The sequence below is a fragment of the Anomaloglossus baeobatrachus genome, chromosome 6, assembly GCF_048569485.1.
Source record: "Anomaloglossus baeobatrachus isolate aAnoBae1 chromosome 6, aAnoBae1.hap1, whole genome shotgun sequence".
Classification (NCBI taxonomy): Eukaryota; Metazoa; Chordata; class Amphibia; order Anura; family Aromobatidae; genus Anomaloglossus; species Anomaloglossus baeobatrachus.
The window spans coordinates 148,624,024-148,643,771 of record NC_134358.1 but is presented as its reverse complement, the minus strand read 5'-3'; positions in this window follow the sequence as shown (position 1 = coordinate 148,643,771).

Below are 19,748 nucleotides of genomic sequence, written 5' to 3'. Positions count from 1 at the left end.
CAATACAGTATGATGGTTTCCACCACAGCCTCTTATGTAGTATGATGGTCCCCTATAGCCCCCAAAAATAAAATAAGACTTATATTCACGTAATCAAGGATCTCTGTCTTCCGCATCTTCCATTTCCTTTTCTATCCTGTTTTGCAGTCAACGCAAGTGATGTGATCCTGTCAAGATTATGTCACGGTTGACAGACAGTCCTGTGGTGTCCGGCTATAGAAGGTCGCATCGTTTGGCTACACAAACTGCTCCCTGACATTCCATTCTTCCTGCTGTGGTGTAAATGGTATCCGATGTATCTTCTCTGCTTGGAGTTAATACCTTTCCTTTTAGGACCCTGTGGATATCATAGAATGGTAGAGTTTTAATGGACCTCCTGGGTCATCTATTCCAACCCCCTGCTCAAAGCAGGATTCACTAAATCATCCCAGACAGATGTCCGTCCAACCTCTTTTTAAAGACTTCCATTGAAGGAGAACTCACCACTTCTTGTAAAAGCCTGTTCCACTCGTTGATCACCCTCACTGTCAAAAAGGTTTTTTTAATATCTAATCTGTGTCTCCTCCCCATTAGTTTCATCCCATTGCTTCTAGTCTTTCCTTGTGAAAATGAGAATAAAACTGATCCCTCTACAGTGTGACACCCTTTAAGATATTTGTAGACAGCTATTAGGTCTCCTCTCAGTCTTCTCTTTTGCAAGCTAAACAATCCTAAATCCTGTAACCGTTCCTCATAGGACATGGTTTGCAGACCAGTCACCATTCTGGTCACTCTTCTCTGAACTTGCTCCAGTTTGTTGGTGTTTTTTAAAATGTGGTGCCCAGAACTGGACACAATATTCCAGATGAGGTCTGACCAAAGAGGAATAAAGGGGGATAATAACTTCACGTGATCTAGAATGTATGCATCTGTAAATACATCTTAGAATGGTGTTTGCCTTTTTTGCTGCTGCATCACACTGTTGACTCATGTTCAGTCTGTGATCTATTAGTATACCTAAGGGGTACTTTGCACACTACAACATCGCAGGTGCGATGTCGGTGGGATAAAATCGAAAGTGACGCACATCCGGCGTCGCTGTCCACATCGGAGTGTGTAAATCGTTTTTACTACGAATAACGAGCGCAAAAGCGTTGAAATCGTATGATCGGTGTAGTGTCGGTCATTTCCAAAATTTCGGAAGGACCGAAGTTACGAAGTTGTTCCTTGCTCCTGTGGCAGCACACATTGCTGTGTATGAAGCCGCAGGAGTGAGGAACATCGCCAGAGTCCCGGCTGCAATGAGGAAGGAAGGAGGTGGGCGGGGTGTTTACGTCCCGCTCATCTCCGCCCCTCTGCTTCTATTGGCCGCCTGCCGTGTGACGTCGCTGTGACGCCGCACAACCCGCCCCCTTAGGAAGGAAGCGGTTCGCCGGCCAGAGCGACGTCGCAGGGTAGGTAAGTGTATGTGAAGCTGCTGTAGCGATAATGTTCGCTACGGGATCTATCACAAGGTATCGCAGCTGCGACGGGGGCGGGCACTATCGTGCTCAGCATCGCTACCATCGGCTTGCGATGTCGTAGTGTGCAAAGTACCCCTAAGTCTTTTTCACACATGCTGTTGGATAGCTCTATTCCTCCCATGCTGTATATGCTCTTTTCATTATTCTTTCCAAGATGTATGACTTTGCATTTCTCCCTGTTAAAAACCATTCTATTAGTTGCTGCCCATTGTTCCAGCTTGTTTAGATCTTGTTGAATCCTCTCTCTCTTCTCTAGTATTAGCTATTCATCCTAGCTTTGTGTCATCAGCAAATTTAATCAGTTTACCCTTAATTCCTTCATCTAAATCATTAATAAAGATGGTACCCCACTTGAGACAGTCTTCCAACTGGATGTGCAGCATTTATGACCACTCTTTGACTCCGATCACTAAGCCAGTTACGAATCCATCTAACAGTTGCCTTGTCCATTTCATACTTGGTCATTTTTTCAGTAAGGATTGTATGAGATACTTTGTCAAACGCTTTGCTGAAGTCAAGATATACTATATCTACTGCATTTCTCTGATCCACCCAGTCAGTGATTCTGTCATAGAAGGAAATTAAGGTAGTCTGACATGACTTATTAGTTACAAACCCATGCTGGCTCTGATTAATCACTTCATTCTCATCCAGGTACTTGCATAAATGTTGTTTAATAATTTGTTCAAAGATCTTTCCTGGTATGGAAGTCAGGCTCACAGACCTGTAGTTCCCTGAGTCCACCTTCTCCCCCTTCTTGAAGATAGGGACAACATTTGCTCTTCTCTAGTCTTTTAGAACTTCTCCTGTTCTCCAAGAATTTTCAAAAATTATGAAGAGTGGTTCTAATATTTCCTCTGCTATCTCCTTCAGTACTCTGGGGTGTAATTCATCTGGACCTGGGGACTTGAATTCATTTATACTAGCTATTAATTCCCTCACTATGTCTTTGTTTATAGATGGCCTGGATTGTTCTAATCCTTCAATAGAACGGTGAAGATCAGTTGATTTTATATTTACTTTTTCAGAGAAAACAGATGTAAAATAGGAATTTAAAAGTTCTCACCTTAAATATCCTGACCTTTCAGCTGTTAATCATCATCACTTTCCCTTGTTTCCTTTAATACTCACATTTCCCCTTAGTGGTGGTCTAAAGAAACATTGCTGTTGGTTGCTGTTTGGCGGGCTTTGCACACTACGACATCGCAGCCCGATGCTGCGATGCCGAGTGCGATAGTGCCCGCCCCCGTCGCAGCAGCGATATGTGGTGATAGCTGGCGTAGCGAAAGTTATCGCTACGCCAGCTTCACACACACACTCACCTGCCGTGCGACGTCCCTGTGGCCGGCGACCCGCCTCCTTGTTAAGGGGTCGGGTCGTGCGGCGTCACTGCGACGTCACACGGCAGGCAGCCAATCAGAGCGGAGGGGCGGAGATGAGCAGGATGTAAACATCCTGCCCACCTCCTTCCTTCCGCATATCCTACGGAAGCCGCAGTGAGGCCGGTAGGAGACGTTCCTCGCTCCTGCGACTTCACACACAGCGATGTGTGATGCCGCAGGAGCGAGGAACAACATCGGACCGTCGCGTCAGCGTAATCATGGATTACGCCGACGCTGCACCGATGATACGATTACGACGCTTTTGCGCTCGTTAATCGTATCATCCAGCCTTTACACACTGCGATGTCGCATGCGATGCCGGAAGTGCGTCATTTTCAATTTGACCCCACCGACATCGCACCTGCGATGTCGCAGTGTGCAAAGTGCCCCTTTCTCTCCCTGAGTCTTCTTGGAGATAAATTATTTGTTCACTTCCCTCTGTTTAGGCACCTTGTGTCTTCTTTAGAGTTTAGTGGGGTTAACTAAGCGCTCGTCCCATCCATTTTTTCCAGTTCAGGGTCAGCCAGGATGAGGTATCCTGCTTGGCGCATAGGTATGGAATCTATCTATGATGGACAGGGAACCCAGGGGCCAGCTTAAGGTTTGGTCATAAATCACTATCTCCCTCTTCCCTAGAAAAAGGATTTCCTTTCCCTTCCTTGTTGCTTTACGTGTGGTACTTCCCCATACTTAGCATGACATTTGCATTGCACCAGCAGACATCCCCTAAGTGATGCCAGCCTCCAGCAGGCCACAGGCCGAAAAGAAAGCAAAATCCTGCTGGAGTAAGTGAAGGGGCAACAAGTTAATGTCTTTGTGCTCCATCACAACTGTTAATAGTGTTGGTGTTTCCAGCACACAAATACTTTTAACAGTATAGCAGGGAATGCAGCCCATGATTGGACCAACCCATCTGGTGTTTGCCAGTTTTTCCCATGGCCAGTCTGTCCCTGATGGAACTGTGCTGTTTTGCTCTACAGCACGTCCAGCTGCCACAAACATCAGGAACAGCTGTTTGGCAAGGGAGCCAGGTGTCACAACTCCACTGATCTAAAGTTGATGACCTATCCTGAGGATAGGTGATCAAGTACTTCTAAATCCTATAAAGACATACATGTTACTCCTGTGAAGATGTAATTTACCCTCTCACTGTATATGCTGTACAGATTCCTATTTCAAGCTGGGTTCATTGTCTTATTTGAACTACTTCTGTGTACATTTCTATTGTTGTAGGTAATCACCCCCTAAAATGCAAGGTTATATCCTCTTGAGGCACTTCCATCCCTGGGAGTAGGGGGAGGTGGGCCTAGAGTCCAACTAGTGTAAACTCTGCTTACCTGGGAGATTCAGTCAGTCTGTGTGAAACTTGAAGAAGGAAGATTGATCCTCTGGGAGGGAATAGCAGAGGCTGCATCCTAGAGCCGGTGTATGGACAGTTACAGACTGGAGATCAGTGGCCCGTGGGATTGTGTGGAACTCTTTGGACTACTGTAAGGACGATTACTTTGTTATCCGGTCCGAGGATTGTCGGGAAGGGCCCCCGAATCTGTTTTACGTGGACTTATCGTGTGCTGTTCCAGTGTCCTTGTGAATAAACCTGTTGGATCGTCCCTCGGCCTCGTCCATCCTTTGCTCTGTTGTACACTCCCGTCACAAACTGGTTGGCAGCGGTGGGATCAGAGCAGAAGGAATGGAGGACAATGGCTCAACATCAGGAACCAGCACTGCAGAGTACAAGACCTGGACTTTGGGGAGCCTGCAATCAAAGGCCCGTGAAGTAGGAGTTCGTTTCAAAGGACTCTCCAAGGAGCAGCTGATTGAGGCGCTAGAAGGAGTCTGTTCGCAAAATGACGTGGAGGAAGGATCCTCACAGCAAACGGAAGAAAGACGGCAGCCGGAGGTGAATACCCAAAAAAGTCAATGGGTTGTGTGGTACAAGGAGGAGATGGCACTGCTTGGAGATGAGGCCACCATAGAAGATAAGAGGGAGGCCATGCGTGGAGCTAAAGAGAAGGAGAGCAGGATGGAGGAGATGGCACTGCTGGATAAGGAGCTCGCTGTGGAAGCCGCGAGAGGTTCCAGACAGACTGTAACCCCAGCACCCATCATGAGGGAACTTCCCAGGGTGTCCCGCAAAGACTTTAAGCCGTTTAATGAGGCTGCAGGCGACATTGAGGGCTTCTTCCAGGACTTTGAGCATCAGTGTCGATTAATGGAAGTCCCGGACAGGGAGCGTGTCCGGCATCTGGTTGGGCTCCTAGAGGGGGGAGCTGCTGAAGCCTATAGAGCTATGGACCCTCGGTGGAACTGTCAGTATGCGGATATTAAACAGACTATTCTAGAACATTATGCTGTGACCCCAGACACTTACAGGACTCAGTTCCGTGCTTTAGCCTGTGATGGGGAAGTGTCTTTTAAGTTATATGCTCATAGACTCAAACAAATATGTAATCGCTGGCTGGAGGCAGAGGAGGCCTTATCTTGGGAGACCTTCCTGCAGGTCATCCTAAAAGAACAATTCTTTGCCCAGTGCCCCGCTGAGATCCGGGAATGGGTGCGTGAGAGAAAACCAGCGACAGTGGAGGAAGCTGCTGCTCTCGCTGATGAGGCTCTCACCATCAAGCCTCAGTGGAGGGTTCTGTTGGAGGATGGAGAGACGCCTAACAGCTCCACAACACCGGATGCCCCCAGTTATTCTGTCCCCATTGTTCCCCGTTCCTCTAAGCCACCACATGTTGATACCCGTGTTAATGTGCCTCCAGTTGCTTCTACTGCACTTTCTGGAATACGCCGGGGAGAGGAAGTAACAGAGCGCAGGTGTTATGTTTGTAGGCATCCCGGGCATTTGCAGGCCTCATGCCCAGCCAGGCCATGGAGGAATCATCCTCAAACCCCTACAGCACCTTCAGGTGGGAGCCGGCCTCCAAGTTCCCCTACCCCTTACCCAAGAGGACGCCTTGGATGGAGGGAGACCCAGCTCAGATGCTATCAATGTGGACAGCCAGGGCATCGGCAAGTCTCCTGCCCAGCTGTTCAAATGAGGACTGATCCTGCACCCAATCGGATTGTTAATTATTTACAGCCCAGTGCCATGGAGGAAGATGTGGCACCGTTATGTGAGGACTGGCCTAGTGACTCAGCCCCCCATGTTGCACCACCAGGAGTTTACGGGGTGCGACCCGCAGTTATGACGACTTCTGCTCATCGAGGTAAGCACTTGCAGGAGGTTGTGCTGGATGGACAGAGACTTGTTGGATTTTGTGACTCGGGTGCTTTCCTCACACTGGCTGATCCCCGAGTGGTTCGGCCTGAGGCAATCCATAGAGGACCTGGGATTGTCATTGAACTGGCTGGTGGACAATGGAGGACTATTCCCACAGCCACTGTGGATCTGAACTTTGGTTTTGGGGTCAGGCGATGTGTGGTTGGGGTGATGGGTGGTCTGCCTGCAGCTGTTCTCCTGGGCAATGATATGGGAGAGCTACGATGCCAATTCGTGGCTGCATGAAGCCACATGTAAGTAACGCTCTGCCTGTGTGTACTTAACCAGTGACCTGTAGAGGTCCCTAGTACGTACACAAGTTGGGAGGGGGAGGGATTGTGAAGATGTAATTTACCCTCTCACTGTATATGCTGTACAGATTCCTATTTCAAGCTGGGTTCATTGTCTTATTTGAACTACTTCTGTGTACATTTCTATTGTTGTAGGTAATCACCCCCTAAAATGCAAGGTTATATCCTCTTGAGGCACTTCCATCCCTGGGAGTAGGGGGAGGTGGGCCTAGAGTCCAACTAGTGTAAACTCTGCTTACCTGGGAGATTCAGTCAGTCTGTGTGAAACTTGAAGAAGGAAGATTGATCCTCTGGGAGGGAATAGCAGAGGCTGCATCCTAGAGCCAGTGTATGGACAGTTACAGACTGGAGATCAGTGGCCCGTGGGATTGTGTGGAACTCTTTGGACTACTGTAAGGACGATTACTTTGTTATCCGGTCCGAGGATTGTCGGGAAGGGCCCCCGAATCTGTTTTACGTGGACTTATCGTGTGCTGTTCCAGTGTCCTTGTGAATAAACCTGTTGGATCGTCCCTCGGCCTCGTCCATCCTTTGCTCTGTTGTACACTCCCGTCACAACTCCCTCTCCCCCTTTATTGTGTAGTAATTCCACCCATCCTGTACATTAGTCCCACAACCTGAGCCCCTTCCAGGTGTAGATATGTCCATTATCTTGGGCCCCTTCCAGGTATATATGTATCACGCATGGACTTGGGGAGAGGTCCAGAGTAGGGCAAGACACACAACAAACAGGGGTTTCACCACACAAACAATGAATACACTGGGGACACTTTAAAAATGGTGGGCCCTGGTGCTAGACAGAGGGATGATGGGACACCTCCTGCACTCACCTGTACCCTGAACCCCTAGCCAGTCCCTATACAGGTTCTGCACCTGTTGCCGAGCAGGATCCAGCAGCTTCTTCCATCTCAAGATCTAGCTACAGAATGAATCAAAATAACTAGCGCCCTCTACTGGGAAATGTGACCATATATAGGGGAAGGGAGTGGTCACCAACCAAAAACACCTGAGACCAGGAGTCAGAAGCTGCTGGAAAGCAAAACTGACATTAACCCTTTCAGCACCAAAGGAAAGGGAGTATGTTAATGTGAGGAGTCTCAGATGGCAAAAAGAGACACTGGCCCAGATCCTGTCACAAATCTCTTGTGATAGAGAGACAGCCGTGAGAATATGAGAATATGTCCCTATCCTCATATACTGAATATGTCCCCCATCCTTGTATTTATGTCCCCCCATCCTAAGCTCATCCTAGTATATATGTTCTCCATCTTGGTATATATGTACCCCATCCTGATATATGTGTCCCTTATCCTGGTATACATGTCCTGCATCCTGATATATTTGTCCCCAATCCTAGTATATATGTATATATGTTACCTATCCTGATATATATGTCCTCCATCCTGGAATATATGTCCTCATTCCTGGTATACATGTTTTCCATCCTGGTATATGTGTTTGCCATCCTGGTATATAAGTCCCCCATCCTAGGCTCATGTTGGTATTTATGTCCCCGATCCTGGGCTCCATCCTATTATATATGTTCTCCATCTTGGTATATATGTCCCCTATCCTGGCATATGTGTCCCTCATCCTAATATATATGTACCCCATCCTTGTATATGTGTCCCCCATCCTGGTTTATATGGCCCCCATCCTGGTATATAGATACCCTATTCTGCAGCTGTTCGCCAATGCATTAAAAATCAAAACAAAAAATTAATTCTACTCACCTTCCTTCACTCCCACATCATGCGGTGTCTTCCGCTATGGCCAGTTCAGGAACTGACATTGCTGTGCCTGCTATGGCAACATATGAATGATGTCACTGCCATGTGAAGCTAATGCCTGGCATATTTACGTCAGCTGCTAGCCTCTGAATGTACACTGGCGTGTGTTGCAACATCTCTATAGTGGAATACCCGATGTAATAAACGAGTAGTCCAGTGCTAATCACTGATTGGTTACAAAGTCATCAGCCAACCACATGTAATAAGCCTAACAGTGAGGCAGGGATGAGTGAATCAATTCGCAGGACGCTGGTCCAGGTGCCAAATCTATTATCCATTGCAACCATCATGATGCCTCTACTGATATCAGGCCTGGCACTAAGCCATGTGTTCACTAGTCATGTGGCGTTTGGTCTACAAATCAGAAGCCGGTGTCAGTGATTCTAACATGTAGAAGGCGGTGCACATTTATGTAATTTCTCTGAAAGATCATCCATCAATGAAAAAGTAATGTTTTTACAGCCGACTTCAACATTTTAAAATGTATTAGAAATTAATCTATATTTTGTTGGACAAAATACTGGTTTATGTGTGCAGGTTAAGCCAAATGAGTTATGACACTTAACCCCTTTGATTCATTTGGCCCAATTTTCACTTTTACCAACTTCTAAATGCAAATATCTCCCCTACTATTTTGAAAGAAATGTTACACCATGTTTTATTAACTTTGCAAAGAAAGTTTCAGAATATTGCTACAAATTTGATTTCTATAATTTTCTCCATTTTGATGTCTCATTATCTGGTTTGCAGAATATTTTCCTCGTAACCCTGACAGTACAGTACGTGCTGCTGAGGTCTTTCTGCAAAGTTTCAGTGCAGAGCACTTGTCAGCGGCAGTCTGCGGGTTAAATTAGTAGGCTGCCTTCACTCTTCAGGTACACGGGATGAGTAATGTTACCATGGAAACTAACTAACCGGCTAGAGGTACTGTGAACCACAAACTCTTCCCCTCAATCTCTTTTTACTGATCTAGTATATGCATAATAAATAATGGACCAAATGGAGTCCAATTAATCAGGCGCACGAGGCACCTTCCCCACATCTGCTCATATATTCTCGTATACGCGAGTACATTCTCGTCTCTTTTGCTTAGTCAGGAAGATTTTACTTTTAAGGCTATGTGCGTATGTTGCGTAATTGCATGCAGTTACGCTGCGATCTGCACCGCAGCGTAACTGCATGTGTCCTGCGTCCCCTGCACAATCTATGGAGATTGTGCAGGAGCCGTGCGCACGTGGCGTCTTAGAGCGCAGCGCTTCGGCTGCTGCCCGAAGCGCGCATTCTAAGAAGTGACATGTCACTTCTTTCCTGCGCTTTGCCTGCATCCCCCGCCCTGTCTATGGGAGGGGCTGCAGTCAGAGCGCATGAAATTGGCTTTTTTTTTTTTAATTACGGATTGTTTCTGCAGCTATTTGAAGCGCACGTGTGCGGTTCAAATCGCTGCAGAAATTTCTGCAGGGACAGTACACAATGTGTGCACATAGCCTAAGACTCATTTGGGCCCTAAAAATGATGTTGTATTGGCTCAGTATACATTTTTGCCTCTGTAGTAATCACAGTCTGATCAGAGACTAGTAAGGACAAACTTCCGATCTGCTTGCCATCCAAAACATGTTTTATCCAAGGTCACCAGGAATGGAAATAAGGTCACAGGTAAAACTAAATTTCACTAAAATATGATCATCGACGGCATTGAATTTATTGACTTTTTTGTCTCACTAAATTATTAACCTCACAATGTCAAGTGCTAGTAAAGATGTACAGATACATTAGTATTGTGAAGGCTCATCTGCTTGCTGGGAAGACAAGGTCCCTGAAAATGAACGAATAAAGCAAACAACTCTATGACTGGGTTATGGAAGAGTCAATGGTACAATAAAAGTGTATGGAACAAACTGCTTCAAAAACTGGAGTGTCTATGTATGAGGACAATAGTGAGTGGGCCACCATGGAAGGTGACAATGCGGATTCATTATGTAGAAATTGTCTATTTCCAATGTGCTTCAGTAAAGTCAGCTTTGCGGTAAAGTGCTGATATTAATAATATTATAGCTACAGTTTGGCAAAAAGTTATGTTTTACAACTCTGAACACCAAGAACACATGCTGTTGATTTTCTTGGTCCTGAGAAAGGGTACTGGATCCCAGAAACGCGTCGACTTATAGAATAAAAATATCTACGGTATATTAATCAACAAAATTCTTTTCATTGGCAGTAGCGTGGCAATATACCCATTCTTTTCTCCAGCACTGAATATTAACCCACGTGGAGGTGCAGCAACCACCATTTTATACATCCTATGTGTTTATAGGTGAGTGTTACCCCTTACACATCTCACGTTTTAATCTGGTAAAACCCTATTGAGCTCTCCATTCTTACAGTTTTAGGTACAAAGTAAAGATATATAAATACATATGCGTATAAGGTTGCAGTAGAAACGAGAAGGATTCACCATCTAGACATGAGTAACGTCATGCAGTCTGATATCAAACCATTACAGGCCATCGGTGACGCCATTCAACTTGAGGAAATTGCATAACTGAAGTACCTGAAATACATAAACATCTTAAAAAAGAGCAAAGGCAACAGATTAACCTCTTCTGCCGTTGGGTGCCGACCTAAAAGTATTTGAAAGAAACATCAGTCAATATTCACTATAATACATCACTCACTTGAAAACACGAGAATCACCGTAATTAGGTAGATAAGAATGAAATTTTAGCCCCCACAGATTTCAAATGTTTAAAAATAACAAAGAAATGTTTATTTACTATCTCCTTCTGTAGCACCCGTTCTCCTTCACTGTGACGGTCTGGTCTTGGAGGAGTAGCGACAGTGGTGACGTCAAGCCTACATCACACTTGACAACCGTAGCCAATCACTCGACATAGCCATCTCGTGCCGTCACTGTAATTGGCTGCAGCGGCCATGTACATGGTAGTCATGAGTCTGACATCAACTCTGCAGCTTGACAAAGTTTAAGATAGTGGTGGAGAGTCGGAGCTGAATAAGCCTATGTTCTTTCTAAACAGTTGAAGCTTATGGGCTCAAAAATATAACTCTTGAAAAACTCCTCAAAAGGGTTATTCCCATCTTAGGATGAATGATTCTGTCCAGGCATGGATCACAGGAGGTCGAGTATGGAAACAGTTCTATGAGAATAACAGAAACAGTGTGGCTTATGGCCCCTTTTCATACTGACACTTTCTAGCGATCCCACCAGCGATCTCAACCTGGCCGGGATCGCTGGAAAGTCTCTAACAGTCGCTGGTGAGCTGTCAAACAGGCAGATCTGGCCAACAATGCAGCAGCGATACGGACCTGCAGAATGACCTCGCTGGAAAGAGAATGTAAGCACGCCTATGGGCTGTGTCGCTAACGATGTTGTTGTAACGGTGTCAAACACACCGATACATGCTGTGCAGCGGGAAACAAAGGACCAAAGAATGGTCCTGAATGACTTGTAGCGATCAGCAACCTCACAGCAGGGGCCAGGTCGCTGATGCGTGTCACACACTGCAATGTCGCTGGGGAGGTAGCTATTACGTCACAAAACCAGTAACGTTACAGCGATATTACTAGCGATGTTGCAGTATGTAAAGGGGCCTTAAGTCATTTCCTTGATAAAATTATTCCTGTCTCAGTCATATTTTTGGCAAATATAAGTATAAGCTCCAATTTTTTCACCATTCCCATCATAAGCCATTGTGTGTAGTAAAATATTTCACACCTGTAGAAAACTTCTAAAGATCGAAGATAAAATGAATGTCAAAAAATACATTGAATTACTGGAGGAAAAACGCTGCAGAGTGTAAGATAACTGCTATTTGTAAGATTTATTTTCCTAATGATCCAGACCTGAAACCAAACATGCACAGAAATGACTTAAACACAAAGTTAATATTCTGGAGTGGACAAGTCAGAGACTAGACTTTAATTCAATTGAGCTTGTGTAGTTGAAACCTGCTGTTCAACTTATGTTCTTTTTCATTTGGAACTTGAATAATTTAGCAGTAGGCAAATACTGCAGCTCCTATGTAAAAGGGTGATAGAGACCCAGCCTTACAAACCTAAACATCATCCATTTAAATGTTTTTTTCTTTCCTTTTTTTAGAAATGAACAGAAGAAGTAAAGATAAAAAACATTGTAACATTTTATTGGAGAAATATGGTTCTTTCCCCCACTTATCTGTCACTTCTTTTCTCCCTGCACTGATCATTTGCTCTTCAAAACTACTCTATACCGTCTACAGATCTGTCTTTAGTCAGGGGTCAAATTACACCTGCTGACTGCAGAAGTCTACGGAAAGAGACGTAAGAAGTTAGCGAAAGACAGGAGCAGAAAAAGAAATAGAAAAACTGATGAATCTTCCAGAGCAGAAGGAATGTGTAATGCTATCCACTACTTACGGGGAGTGTGGGCAGGAGTGTAGTCAGGAAAACCATAGTTAACAGGAGGACACGTCTAAGCACAAGGAGAAAACAGAAGCGTAGTCATGGCAATATCCTGTGGCGCCCTGGACTAGCCAGGTCGTCACAGGTAACACACACACACACCCACCACCCACTAGACAGTTACATTAGCCAAACACAAAACCCTTGTTGCCTTCCTCCAGGGTTTGATGTCCACACCAGGTGGGGCGGAGCCAAGCGGTTGGCACCACCCACCGAGGAGTTCACAGGCCTGGTGGCGGGAAAAGGAGCAGTTTAGTCCAGGAGGTTGAAGTGAGAGGAGTAAAGTGGAGAGTGTCTGAGTTTGTGGCCCAGGCACTGACAACAAGGTTGGCAGACGGTGGTGGCCGTCTGCAGGAGTGGTGGATCAACGCGGAACCGTAGGATCGGGGTCGGGCGGTGGCCCGCCGGTACCGACCGGGGAGCGAAGTGAAGCCAGCACACACAGGCAGGGCCATCGGACTCCAACTAGGCTTGGAGTTGCCGTCAACAGTCAAATCCGAGTGTGACAGGAACCCCAGGGGTTTTCTAACAACCAAAGACCCGTTAGAAGGCAACCGTCTGCACCGTGAGGGTATACAGCTACCGCCAAAGGCTAGAGACCCAAGGGCCAGCGCCCACGGGCAAACGGGCTTTTCCAGCATCCATACACCGGGGAGCGGACTACCGTTGGGGACCCATCGTAGTCAAGACAGTACACAAAGGTTCAGGGAAAGACAGACGCCATCACCTGTCCGGGGAGAGACACTGCAGCCGGCTGCGGGACCCATCCATCCAGCTGTTTGGTTTACCGGAGACTTTGTGCATCTCTTGTTGAGTGAGTACACCCGTGCCATCCGGCACCGTGCCACGCTGTCCCTGCAACCCTGCACCTCACCTACCCTGCCTCCCCGTCACACCACCGGGCCCCGGGACCACCAACCCCTACCCACGGAGGGGGAAAACAACATCCCAGCTGCTCACTACTATCTCTCCCGGGATCCCCGTCACCAGCAGCGGTGGTGCCCATCTTTACCACAACTCGTGGGTGGCGTCACGGACCAAATCCCCAAAACAATCCAACCCCCTTTTCACTCACAGGCGAGGAACGCCGCTCGAGTCCCCGGATCCGGCCCACCGCTCGAGCCACCGAGCAGCAGCAACAGCAGCGCCGGACCTGAGCGTTAGCGAGCGCAGCGCCCCGCCGCCCGCGACAATCCGAGTGTCAGAAGTCCAAAAGAGCACATAATAGGTTCAAGGGGAACGCAGAAACGTAGTCAGGTAATGGTCTGAGATCAAACAGGCAAGAGGTCACGTCAGGAACAGGGAGCGGGCAGAGAAAAGTCAAATAATAGTCCGGGGTCAGAGAACAAAGATCAGAACAGAGACACAAATCAACAGCACAACTTCAGAACCAGAAAATACAACTGTCGATGTCCTGGGCGAGTATGCTCAGTAAAGAAGCCTGAGCAATCACCAGGAAGGTGGGACACCTGAGTAATCAGCACCAACATGGAATCCTGTGCTGTCAACCACATTGCTAGCTAGTAACACAGGAAAGGGTAGCAGAGCATCTCCAAAGGAAAGATGCTCTACATAATGGAATCGTGACAGAAAGACTCTGAATAAAGGTTACATAATGGACAGAAAATTAATATTCCACATGTGCACATGTGGCGACCCTGACCTGGTCAGGCACCCATGCTGGGGCAGTACTTCCAGGTAATCCTGAAGGCTGGATAGGGTATGTACGCACAGAAACATAGCAACCAGGTCTCCCACACTCTAGAGGGGACCCTTGGGCAGACCCAAGAGGGGAAGTTTCTCCACATCTCAGCTAGGGGTGAAGGGGAGGGGCTGGAAGCTAAGGGGGCAGTGGCAGTCAAGAGAAGGAGAGGAGTAGAGCCCGTCTGAAGCGGAGAGCGCAGGAAAGAGGGAGTGAGCAGGCGCGCGGATACGCTAGTCAGACCCCGATGTTAAAAGTGCGCGAAGTTTAAAAGCTGCAGCCCGCGCAGAAGAAAAGTAACCGCCCACGAAGAGGTGTGGCTGACCCAGAATCCCTGGAGCGCTCTGACCCTGCAAAAGGAGAAGATGGGGGCGGATCTGCCCTTGGACTGCGGGAACGTCCCAGCCCTATGGGTGAAGAACACGCAGAAACTAAACTAGAACTGAGGTGTGACTACAACCTGGTGAGCAGCGACAGAGAGAGGATGGCGTCTGCAAGAGGTGACCAGGAAGAGCAGGGTTGGACCAGGCCCATGACTGCATAGGAGTTGGAGGAAGAAGTGGGAAGAATTGCCGGTGGTATGGAAGAGCGGAGCAGGCAAGAGATAGCCGCTTGGAAGAAAGAGATGATAACGACAGTAAAGAACCTGCGGTTGTTGGTGCAGCGAGGCCCACTTGGAGGCACCGCCCATGCTCAGCTAGAGTCATTGTCAGCAGTGGCGACCATGCTACGGGATGTCTCAAGCACGGATCTGAGTGAGTCTACAACTTCCCCTGGTCCACCTGATGTGCTGATTTCACCGGCATTAACATCCGAGGCTGGTGCGATGTCTGGTGCGACGTCCGCTGCGATGCCTGATGTGATGTTCAGTGTGACACCCGATGCGATGCCTGATGCGAAGCCTGATGCGATGCCCAATGCGATGTCCGGTGTGATGCGTGATGTGATGCCCAATGCGACGTCTGATGCGACGTCCGGTGCGATCCCCGATGCAACACCAGAAGCGACATTCACGGCCAGACCAGACCAGGCCGCAATGCCTCCTGTCCCAGCCAGACCAGACCAGGCCGTAACACCTCCTGTCCCAGCCAGACCAGACCAGGCCGCAACGCCTCCTGTCCCGGACAGACCAGACCAGGCCTCAACGCCTTCTGTCACGGCCAGACTAGACCAGGCCGCAACGCCTCCTGTCCTGGCCAGACCAGACCAGGCCGCAACGCCTCCTGTCACAGTCGTCCGACCAGAAGTGGTCACAGCGCCTCAGTCGCTGACTGAGGAACCGAGTCCCGCGTCCCCACCTGAAGAAGACCCAGTATTCTTGCAGCTAAAGAGAGAATTTAATACTCTGTTCCCAGCACACCTGGTGGATACGTATCTGATCCCAAAGCCGCCATCCCGACCTGAAGCGGTCACAGCACCCTCTCCGCCGAAGAGAGACTCCTCATCCTACCTGGCTGATGAAAGCTCATCCCCAGAGCTGCTCCTTGCCCGTCCAAAGGAGGTCGCAGCACCCTTTGCGGGAAAGGGAGGCCCTGAGGTCACGCTGCTGTTCCCCCAAAGACCGGAAGAGGTCGCAGCACCCTCCACCAGGGAGGGAGAAGAGGACTTATGGCATTCATTGCTGATCCCCAGCCGGCTGGAGGAGGTAGCAGCACCCTTTGTGAGAAAGGGAGGCCCTGAGGTCGCGCTGCTGTCCCCCCAATGACCGGAGGAAGATGCAGCACTCCCTGCCAGGGAGGAAGACCTGGTTGCATATAGCCCCGGCATGTATGTGACCTGATTACCTGCTGATGACCAGGTGATGGTGATGCAGAGTCCAGCCCGCAGAGGACAGTGGCGTGTGAGATCCAGACACCCCCTTGAGAAGCCCACCCCAGAGAGAGATTGCAAGTGGAAGCCAGGGACTTGCAGGAAAAGCAGTCCCTGCGGCGGGCCAGTCACCAGGCCAGAGGTCCCCTCCACCGTGTGGTAGTGGAGAAATTCAATCGCCGCACGGGGTACGGGTTGATTGTAGAAACAGGAGTAAGAGGAGGGATCTTTGTCTCCAGAAGAGACTTGCAGTCCCACCTACAGCGGGGTCACCCTGATCGTGATCTCTATATGGATGATGTGGTAGAGTACACCAGGCATATGGGGGAGAGAGGCTGGTTTGCCTTGGACGTGGTTCAATGTCCCAGGGAAACCTTAGGGCGCTCAGACTCCACCCCCACTGCTTCTGCCAGGTTCCCAGAGTTACCACCTCCAGGCGACACCTATAATGCCAATGTAGATGCAACTGCAGATGCCCATGATGTCAATGCTAGTGTTAGTGTCAGTGTCAATGTAAGTGCAAATGCAGACACCCAAGCAGCAACCTCCAGGTATCAGAGCCCTGAAAACAAGAGCCCTGGTCTCGAGAGGAGAAAATCTGTTTAGGCTAGAATGTTTCTATAAAGACCCTGCTTAGTTTAAAAATGTTTGACCTGTTTACAGTTTAGTAACGTTAAAGGGAAATGTACCCACAAGAACTTTTGTGTGAACTGTTTAAGTTTTTCCTTTTGCACCTGGTTACATGCACTTTCATAAAAATAGACCACAGGCTATGAACTGGCTATAGCCACAAACTCTCGCATTGTAAAAAGTTACCGCAGTGGTACCAACCCAGAGCACGCCTGTTTATGGGGCCTGGCTCTGCACCACCAAAGCACGCCTGTTTATGGGGCCTGGCTCTGCACCACAAGGGAGCACGCCTGTTTATGGGGCCTGCTCTCCAACACACGGATGCTGGTGCGCCTGTTTATGGGGCCTACCTTACACCACCCTCCTCAGGAGAGGAAGATTGGAGGAAAGGTCTGGGATAGAGCTGGCCCAGACCTGGTCACCAAAGGGACCGGTGACCTGCCTCCTGGAAGTTGCTGAGTGGGTCCAGGACTTGTGGATGGTGGGTGGTGGTGGAATGGTACCTGGTATGTTTTGAATGTACTGTAAATGACTCCCCTGTGTGGGAAAAGTTGTATTTTAAAAAAAGTCTTGTCTTTGCAGCCCGATGACATGCTGATGATAACCAAGGGGGAATGTGGCGCCCCTGACCTGGTCAGACAACACTGAGTACTGCACCAATGCTGGGGTAGTACTTCCAGGTAATCCTGAAGGCTGGATAGGGTGTGTACGTACAGACACATAACAACCAGGTCTCCCACACTCTAGAGGGGACCTTTGGGCAGACCCAAGAGGGGGCGTTCCTCCACATATCAGCTAGGAGTGTAGGGGAGGGGCTGGAAGCTAAGGGGGCAGTGCCAGTCAGGAGAAGGAGAGGAGAAGAGCCAGTCTGAAGCGGAGAGCGCAGGAAAGAGGGAGCGAGCAGGCGCGCGGATACGCTAGTCAGACCCTGCCTGTGAATTAGCCGTTAGCGGGGGAGAACGGTCACCAGCAAGTTGGACAGAAAGACGCTGAGGAAGTCAGCTGGTCGTGTACGGAGACTACTGGTGGCTAGGCACGCACGGGGAACAGGTCCCTAGAGTAGATATCCATTTATTTGGTCTGCTAAACCTGCCGGTGGGGAGGACCACAAGTCCCACACCAACCAACTAGAGTCCGAGCTTCAGCAGCAACGAGGGGGTCCATAAGGAGGATCGAGACTGGAGCCATCTTCCTTGGTCCACGCTGCCAGTAAATGGGCCAAAAAGGGGAGAAAAGGCAGTAGCGACTTCCCTGGATGAATCCCACGGTACTCCAAGTCAGGGGTTATCCGAAACAAGAAGTGCTAGGAAGGCGAGTTAACGGTTACCCTTAGACCAGCCTAAAGGATACCTGGTTCTCTCCTGATTCATCTCAGCATCGCCCGGGTACCTCACAACAACACTTGAAAGTGAGTAAAAACTAGTTGCAAGACATTCTGGACTGAGACTGAGTTATTCTGCGACTTGTTGTTCTACACACCCTAGCCCCTTGGGCCAGCCTCACTCACGGGAGGCCACACCATCCAACTGCAGATTCCATCAGCCCCAGACACTCGTTAAACCTGCAGTGGCGGTCACCCATACCCTGACCGCAAACCGTGAGTGGCGTCATGACTCCCATGTAAATAAACCTGACATACCTGTTGCCAACGGTAATATAGTGGAGCCCCTGTGGTGTCCCAGAAGGTGGAGTGAAGTCCCTGAGGCAACCGCTACAGATGGGCGACACACATACATAACAACCTATTCTGACAAATCAACTTAAATAACCAGATATTAACTAATAATATATGGTATTAACATAATATGGTTTGTTTTAAGACAGAATATATAGAATATATAGATAGAATATGTTCTGCTACTAAATCTCATTTGATGGGACCACCAATTCATTTTTTCTCAATATTAGGCCACATTCACATGACCTTATTTTCGATTCAAGCGCCATCTGTAGAAAAAACTGGCATTGCATGGAAAGTGCTCAGACCTACGCTATTCAATAGGGCTGTGCAGATGATTGCTTTTTTACATGAACAGAATGTCCGCATGAAAACATTTGCAGCATGCACTAGTCTTCTCCATATTTCAGATGAGACTCGTCTATTTACGTCTGTCTGTGTGCAAAAATAAAAAAAATCAGATCCCATACGGATCATCCATGTAGCAACCAATTTGTTAACATAGGAAACTTCTTGTTCTCGCAAATTTTACCCACAGCTGATTATAAAAACGAATGCCATATAGATGACAACAGAGATGGGAATACTAATAAACAATTGTCTGTGTTTTTCTGGATGAAAAGCAGAATTTTTTTATACCTTTGTGTGAACTTAGGCATGGGGTAAATTTCCACTTTGCATATTTTATTGCAGAAATGTATATGACTGAAATTCTGTTGATCTAGGGTTGTGTCAGATGAATACAGCAGTTGTAGAACTGTCCACAAGACCTGCGGCACATAAAACTGACTCTCAAAGGCAACATGTCACCTTGGAAAACATTTCAATGTTGCAAGGCTGCCTTACTGAAAGCACGGCTGCCAGGAAAAAGTGAACTTACTTCCTCTTGGGAGCCATCGGCTTTCAGTCATAAAGATTGTGCAATAAGCCATTACAAAGACCACTAACAGCAGTGCTCTGTACAATTGTAATACCTCAAAGTTGTTGTCTATGTGCCTTTAAGATGTTGCAGATCTGAAACCTAACTTATTAAGTTTGCAATCTGTTAACATTTCCCTTTTCAGCTATGGCATGTGAGAATTCAGCACTTAGAAGTGGTTTATACAGGTGAAACCAGAAGTTTACATACACTATTTAAAGACACATGTGGCGTCCCTGAATACATCAGAGTGCCACAGGGAACTGCATCTTTACCCCGGGGAGCAGGGCCTAACCCCCATGGTTCCA